General features: G+C 37.8%; 2 non-coding genes across 2 annotated transcripts; both read left to right on the top strand.

The window, feature by feature from the left end:
- The first annotated feature begins 2,158 nt into the window (after window positions 1-2,158).
- LOC112787062 (small nucleolar RNA R71) lies at window positions 2,159-2,266 on the top strand. Its single transcript, XR_003194498.1, has one exon. It is a non-coding gene; the product is annotated as a small nucleolar RNA R71 (small nucleolar RNA).
- A 5,068-nt stretch (window positions 2,267-7,334) lies between these two features.
- LOC112788601 (small nucleolar RNA R71) lies at window positions 7,335-7,442 on the top strand. The gene has a single exon (XR_003195960.1). It is a non-coding gene; the product is annotated as a small nucleolar RNA R71 (small nucleolar RNA).
- Window positions 7,443-7,687: the final 245 nt, after the last annotated feature.

Raw genomic sequence — 7,687 nt, 5'->3', positions numbered from 1 at the left:
ATCCTGTGAGGTCCACAGATCTTGAGGTGTCAAGGATTTACATCCCTGCACCAATTAGGCATGTAAAATGCCTTTCCACACAACTCTGGGCGTTCAGCGCCAGATTGATGCTTGTTCTGGGCATTGAACGCCCATTTGTTGCCCATTTCTGGCGTTGAACGCCAGAACCATGCTTGTTCTGGGCGTTCAGCGCCAGCTCTTCTCCAGGGTGCAATTCTGGCGTTCAAACACCCAGATGCTGCTCATTTTGGGCGTTCAGCGCCAGAACTATGCTCTGTTCTGGCATTGAACGCCAGCCAGATGCTTCTTACTGGCGTTTAAACGCCAGTGAGATCCTCCTCCAGGGTGTGATTTTTCTTCTGCTGTTTTTGATTCCGTTCTCAATTTTTTGATTTATTTTGTGACTCCACATGATCATGAACCTAATAAAACATAAAAAACAATGAAAATAAAAATTAGATAAATAAAAATTGGGTTGCCTCCCAACAAGCGCTTCTTTAATGTCAATAGCTTGACAGTGGGCTCTCATGGAGCCTCACAGATGTTCAGAGCATTGTTGAGACTCCCCAACACCAAACTTAGAGTTTGACTGTGGGGGCTCTGGTTGACTCTACAGTGAGAGAAGCTTTTTATGCTTCTTTTCCATGTTTACAGAAGGATGACCTTGAGTTTTCAACACAAGGGAGTCCTCATTCAATTGAAGGACTAGTTCTCCTCTGTCAACATCAATCACAGCTCTTGCTGTGGCTAGGAAGGGTCTTCCTAGGATGATGGATTCATCCTCTTCCTTTCCAGTATCCAAGATTATAAAATCAGCAGGGATGTAAAGGCCTTCAACCTTTACTAATACGTCCTCTACTTGTCCATAAGCCTGTTTTCTGGAATTGTCTGCCATCTCTAGTGAGATATTAGCAGCTTGTACCTCGAAGATTCCCAGTTTCTCCATTACAGAGAGGGGCATGAGGTTTATTCCTGAACCAAGGTCACATAGAGCCTTCTCAAAGGTTATGGTGCCTATGGTGCAAGGTATTAGGAACTTTCCAGGATCCTATTTCTTCTGAGGCAATCTCAGTTGATCCAATGCATTTAATTCATTGGTAAACAAGGGAGGTTCAACTTCCCAAGTCTCAATACCAAATAATTTGGCATTCAGCTTCATGATTGTACCAAGGTACTTGGTAACTTGCTCCTTAGTAACATCCTCATTCTCTTCAGAAGAGGAATACTCATCAGAGCTCATGAATGGCATAAGGAGGTTTAATAGAATCTCTATGGTCTCTAGTTGAGCCTCAGATTCCTTTGGTTCCTCAGGGGGACACTCCTTATTGATCACTGGACGTCCCAGGAGGTCTTCCTCCTTGGGATTCACGTCCTCCTCCTCTTTTGTGGTTTCGGCCGTGAAGGTCATTTCAATGGCCTTGCACTCTCCTTTTGGATTTTCTTCTATATTGCTTGGGAGAGTACTAGGAGAGATTTCAGTGATCCTTTTACTCAGCTGGCCCACTTGTGCCTCCAAATTTCTAATGGAGGACCTTGTTTCATTCATGAAACTTACAGTGGCCTTAGATAGATCAGAGACTAAGTTTGCTAAATTAGAGGCATTTTGTTCAGAGTTCTCTGTCTGTTGCTGAGTGGATGATGGAAAAGGCTTGATATTGCTAAACCTGTTTCTTCCACCATTATTAAAGCCTTGTTGAGGCTTTTGATCCTTCCATGAGAGATTTGGGTGATTTCTCCATGATGGATTATAGGTGTTTCCATATGTTTCACCCATGTAATTTACCTCTGCTATTGCAGGGTTCTCAAGATCATAAACTTCTTCTTCAGAAGATGCCTCTTGAGTACTGTTGGATACAGCTTGCATTCCATTCAGACTCTGAGAAATCATATTGACTTGCTGAGTCAATATTTTATTCTGAGCCAATATGGCATTCAGAGTATCAATTTCAAGAACTCCCTTCTTCATAGACGTCTCATTACTCACAGGATTCCTCTCAGAAGTGTACATGAACTGGTTATTAGCAACCATGTCAATGAGTTTTTGAGCTTCTGCAGGCGTTTTCTTTAGATGAATGGATCCACCTGCAGAAGTATCCAATGACATCTTAGCTAATTCAGATAGACCATCATAGAATATATCCAGGATGGTCCATTCTGAAAGCATGTCAGAAGGACACTTTTTGGTCAGTTCCTTGTATCTCTCCCAAGCTTCATAGAGGGATTCACCTTCTTTCTGTCTGAAGGTTTGAGCATCCACTCTAAGCTTACTAAGCTTTTGAGGAGGAAAGAACTTGGCTAAGAAAGCCTTGACCAGCTTATCCCAAGAGTTCAGGCTATCTTTAGGTTGAGAATCCAACCAGATTCTAGCTCTGTCTCTTACAGCAAATGGGAAAAGCATGAGCCTGTAGACTTCAGGATCTACTCTATTAGTCTTAACAGTATCACATATCTGCAAGAATTCAGTTAAGAACTGAAAAGGATCTTCATATGGAAGTCCATGAAACTTGCAGTTTTGCTGCATCAGAGAAACTAGCTGAGGTTTCAGCTCAAAATTATTTGCTCCAATGGTAGGGATGGAGATGCTTCTTCCATATAAATTGGAATTTGGTGCAGTAAAGTCACCAAGCATCCTCCTTGCATTATTATTATTTTCGGCTGCCATCTCCTCTTCCTGTTTGAAAATTTCTGAAAGATTATCTCTGGATTGTTGTATTTTAGCTTCTCTTAGTTTCCTCTTCAGAGTCCTTTCAGGTTCTGGATCTGCTTCAACAAGAATATTCTTGTCCTTGCTCCTGCTCATATGAAAAAGAAGGAACAGAAAAATAATAATAATAGGGATCCTTTTTACCACAGTATAGAGGTCCCTATGTGAGTAAAAGAAAAGAAGAGTAGAAAAAAAGAAGAAGAAAAAATCTGAACTCAGAGAGAGAGGGTTCGGATTTTTGGTGAGTGAGGGAGAGATGTTAGTAGATGAATAAATGAATAGAAGGAGATGAGAGAGAAAGAGGATTTTTGAAAATAATTTTTGAAAAAGAGTTAGTGATTTTCGAAAATAGTTTTTGAAAAAGGTTAGTAATTTTCAAAAATTAAAATAATTAGTTAATTAAAAAGAAATTTTGAAAAAGGGGGAAGATATTTTCGAAAATTAGAGGGAGAGTTAGTTAGGTAGTTTTGAAAAAGATAAGAAACAAACAAAAAGTTAGTTAGTTAGTTGCAACAAATTTTGAAAATCAATTTTTAAAAAGATAAGAAGATAAGAAGTTAGAAAAGATATTTTAAAATCAAATTTTTGAAAAAGATATGATTTTGAAAAAGATAAGATAAAAAGATATTTTTGAAAAGATATGATTGAAATTAGTTTTGAAAAAGATTTGATTTTTAAAATCACAATTAATGACTTGATTCTCAAGAAATCACAAAATATGATTCTAGAACTTAAAGTTTGAATCTTTCTTAACAAGTAAGTAACAAATTTGAAATTTTTGAATCAAAGTATTAATTGATGATGTTATGTTCGAAAATTATGATATAAAATGAAGAAAAAGATTTTTGAAAAGTATTTTTATAATTTTCAAAAATAAATAAGAAAAATGAAAAAGATTTGATTTTTGAAAAAGATTTTGAAAAAGATAAGATTTTCAAATTGAAAATTTGATTTGACTCAAAAAAAAACTAGATTTTAAAAATTTTTGAAAAAGTCAATCCAAATTTTCGAAATTTATGAGAGAAAAAGGGGAAGATATTTTTTTGATTTTTGAATTTTTTTTTATGATGAGAGAGAAAAACATGAAAATAATGCAATGCATGAAAATTTTGGATCAAAATAATGAATGCATGCAAGAATGCTATGAATGTCAAGATGAACACCAAGAACACTATAAATGTCAAGATGAACACCAAGAACATATTTTTGAAAATTTTTTATGCAAAGAAAACATGCAAGACACCAAACTTAGAAATTTTGCATGTATGGACACTATGAATGCAAAAATGCACATGAAAAACAAGAAAAGACACAAAACAAGAAAACATCAAGATCAAACAAGAAGACTTACCAAGAACAACTTGAAGATCATGAAGAACACTATGAATGCATGAATTTTTTCGAAAAATGCAAGATGAATATGCAATTGACACCAAACTTTCAACTTGACTCAAGACTCAAACAAGAAACATGAAATATTTTTTATTTTTATGATTTTTTTATTTTTTTTGGATTTTTGTATATTTTTTCGAAAAAAACATATAGGAAAAAGAAAATAAGGATTTCAAAATTTTTAATATGAATTCCAGGAATCTTGTACTCTTAGTCTAAAGCTCCAATCCGAGGGTTAGGCATGGCTTAATAGCCAGCCAAGCTTTAGTATGCTATTACATGCATCAGCTAATTTGCTAAGAAAGACAAAGAAGCTCTTCTCTTGAGTATAAGTGAAACCTCAGTCCAAAAGAATTTAGACATGGCTTTACAGCCAGCCAGGCTTCAACATGCTTTATGAAACACTAGAATTCATTCTTAAAAATTCTAAAGAAAAATATATTTTTGAAAACATTTTTTTTTTCGAAAACAAATGAGAAATTTTTGAAAGATTTTTGAAAAATTTTTGAAAATAAAACAAAAAGAAAATTACCTAATCTGAGCAACAAGATGAACCGTCAGTTGTCCAAACTCAAACAATCCCCGGCAACGGCGCCAAAAACTTGGTATGCGAAATTGCTACTCAGATTAGGTTGTAAAATTATTTGTTCGTTCTTTCCCTGGCAATTGAACCAAAAACGGATGCACAGAACCATGGTCCAAACATAACTTCACAACTTCGTACAACTAACCAGCAAGTGCACTGGGTCGTCCAAGTAATAAAACCTTACGTGAGTAAAGGTCGATCCCACGGAGATTGTTGGTATGAAGCAAGCTATGGTCACCTTGTAAATCTCAGTCAGGCGGATATCAAATAGCTTTGGAGTTTTCGAAAATAAATAATAAATAAATAGAAAATAAGGATAGAAACACTTATGTAATTCATTGGTGAGAATTTCAAATAAGCGTATAGAGATGCGTTCGTCCCTCTGAACTTATGCTTTCCTGCTGTCTTCATCCAATCAGTCTTACTCCTTTCCATGGCTGGCTTTATGTAAAGACATCACCTTTGTCACTGGCTACTTTTTATCCTCTCTGGAAAATGGTCCGATGTGCTGTCACTGCATGGCTAATCGTCTGGAGGCATCACCGTGATCAATGGCTGCGTCCTATCCTCTCTGTGAAAATGGTCCGATGCGCTGTCACTACATGGCTAATCATCTGGAGGTTCTCGATCATACTGGAATAGGATTTACTATCCTTTTGCGTCTGTCACTACGCCCAGCACTCGCGAGTTTGAAGCTCGTCACAGTCATTCAATCCTTGAGTCCTACTCGGAATACCACAGACAAGGTTTAGACTTTCCGGACTCTCATGAATGCCGCCATCAATCTAGCTTATACCACGAAGATTCTGATTAAGAGATCCAAGAGATACTCATTCAATCTAAGGTGGAACAAAAGTGGTTGTCAGGCACGCATTCGTAGGGAATGATGATGATTGTCACGTTCATCACATTCAGGTTGAAGTACGAATGAATATCTTAGAAGCGGAATAAGTTGAATTGAATAGAAAAACAGTAGTACTTTTCATTAATCTTTGAGGAACAGCAGAGCTCCATACCTTAATCTATGGAGTGTAGAAACTCTACCATTAAAAATACATAAGTGATGAAGGTTCAGGCATGGCCGAATGGCCAGCCCCCAAACGTGATCTAGGATAGCATACAACTGATCAAAGATGTCTAATACAATAGTAAAAGGTCCTATTTATACTAAACTAGTTACTAGGGTTTACAGAAGTAAGTAATTGATGTATAAATCCACTTCCGGGGCCCACTTGGTGTGTGCTTGGGCTGAGCTTGAATGTTACACGTGCAAAGGTCATTCTTGGAGTTGAACGCCAGTTTGTAACGTATTTCTGGCGTTCAACTCTGGCTTGTAACGTGTTTCTGGCGTTTAACTCCAGACTGCAGCGTAGAACTGGCGTCCAACACCCTTTTACGTCGTTTACACTTGGCCAAAGTATAGACTATTATATATTGCTGGAAAGCCCTGGATGTCTACTTTCCAACGCAGTTGGAAGCGCGCCATTTTGAGTTCTATAGCTCCAGAAAATCCACTTTGAGTGCAGGGAGGTCAGAATCCAACAGCATCAGCAGTCCTTCTTCTACCTCTAAATCTGATTTTTGCTCAAGTCCCTCAATTTCAGCCAGAAAATACCTGAAATCACAGAAAAACACACAAACTCATAGTAAAGTCCAGAAATGTTAATTTAACATAAAAACTAATAAAAACATCCCTAAAAGTAACTAGATTCTACTAAAAACATACTAAAAACAATGCCAAAAAGCGTATAAATTATCCGCTCATCAGTGAGCCTCAGATTCCCATGGTTCCTCATTAGGGAACTCCATGGAGGTTAGTGGGCGTCCATTGAGGTCTTCCTCAGTGGGAATCACTGCCTCTTCCTCCTCTCCATGTTCGGCCATGTGAGATGTTGTTATGGCCTTGCACTCTCTTTTTTGATTCTCTTCTGTATTGCTTGGGAGAGTGCTAGGAGGGAGTTCAGTAATTTTCTTACTCAGCTGACCCAATTGTGCCTCAAAATTTCTAATGGAGGACCTTGTTTTAGTCATGAAACTTTGAGTAGTTTTGATTAGATCAGAGACAATGGTTGTTAAGTCAGAGGAGTTTTGCTTAGAATTCTCTATTTGTTGCTGAGAAGATGATGGAAAAGGCTTGCTATTGCTAAACCTGTTTCTTCCACCATTGTTGTTGTTGAAACCTTGTTGAGGTCTCTGTTGATCCTTCTATGAGAGATTTGGATGATTTCTCCATGAAGGATTATAGGTGTTTCCATAGGATTCTCCCATGTAATTCACCTCTTCCATTGCTGGGTTCTCAGGATCATAAGCTTCTTCTTCAGAGGAAGCTTCCTTAGTACTGCCTGTTGCTGCTTGCATTTCAGACAGACTCTGAGAAATCATATTGACTTGTTGGGTCAATATTTTATTCTGAGCCAATATGGCATTTAGAGTATCAATCTCAAGAACTCCCTTCTTCTGAGTTGTCCCATTATTCACAGGATTCCTTTCAGAGGTGTACCTGAATTGGTTATTTGCAACCATTTCAATGAGTTCTTGAGCTTCTGCAAGCGTTTTCTTCAGATGAAGAGATCCTCCAGCAGAGCTATCCAATGACATCTTGGATAGTTCAGACAGACCATAATAGAAGATTCCTATGATGCTCCATTCTGAAAGCATGTCAGAAGGGCACCTTCTGATCAATTGCTTGTATCTCTCCCAAGCTTCATAGAGGGACTCACCATCCTTCTGTCTAAAGGTTTGGACTTCCACTCTAAGCTTACTCAATTTTTGAGGTGGAAAGAACTTTGTCAAGAAGGCATTGACTAGCTTTTCCCAAGAGTTCAGGCTTTCCTTAGGTTGTAAATCCAACCATGTTCTAGTTCTGTCTCTTACAGCAAAAGGAAAGAGCATAAGTCTGTAGACTTCAGGGTCAACCCCATTGGTCTTGACAGTGTCACAGATTTGCAAGAACTCAGCTAAGAACTGATGAGGATCTTCCAATGGAAGTCCATGAAACTTGCAAT

This window comes from Arachis hypogaea, chromosome 20 (assembly GCF_003086295.3).
Source record: "Arachis hypogaea cultivar Tifrunner chromosome 20, arahy.Tifrunner.gnm2.J5K5, whole genome shotgun sequence".
NCBI lineage: Eukaryota > Viridiplantae > Streptophyta > Magnoliopsida > Fabales > Fabaceae > Arachis > Arachis hypogaea.
Note: the sequence above shows the minus strand (reverse complement) of the source record. Positions and strands in the feature narration are given on the sequence as shown.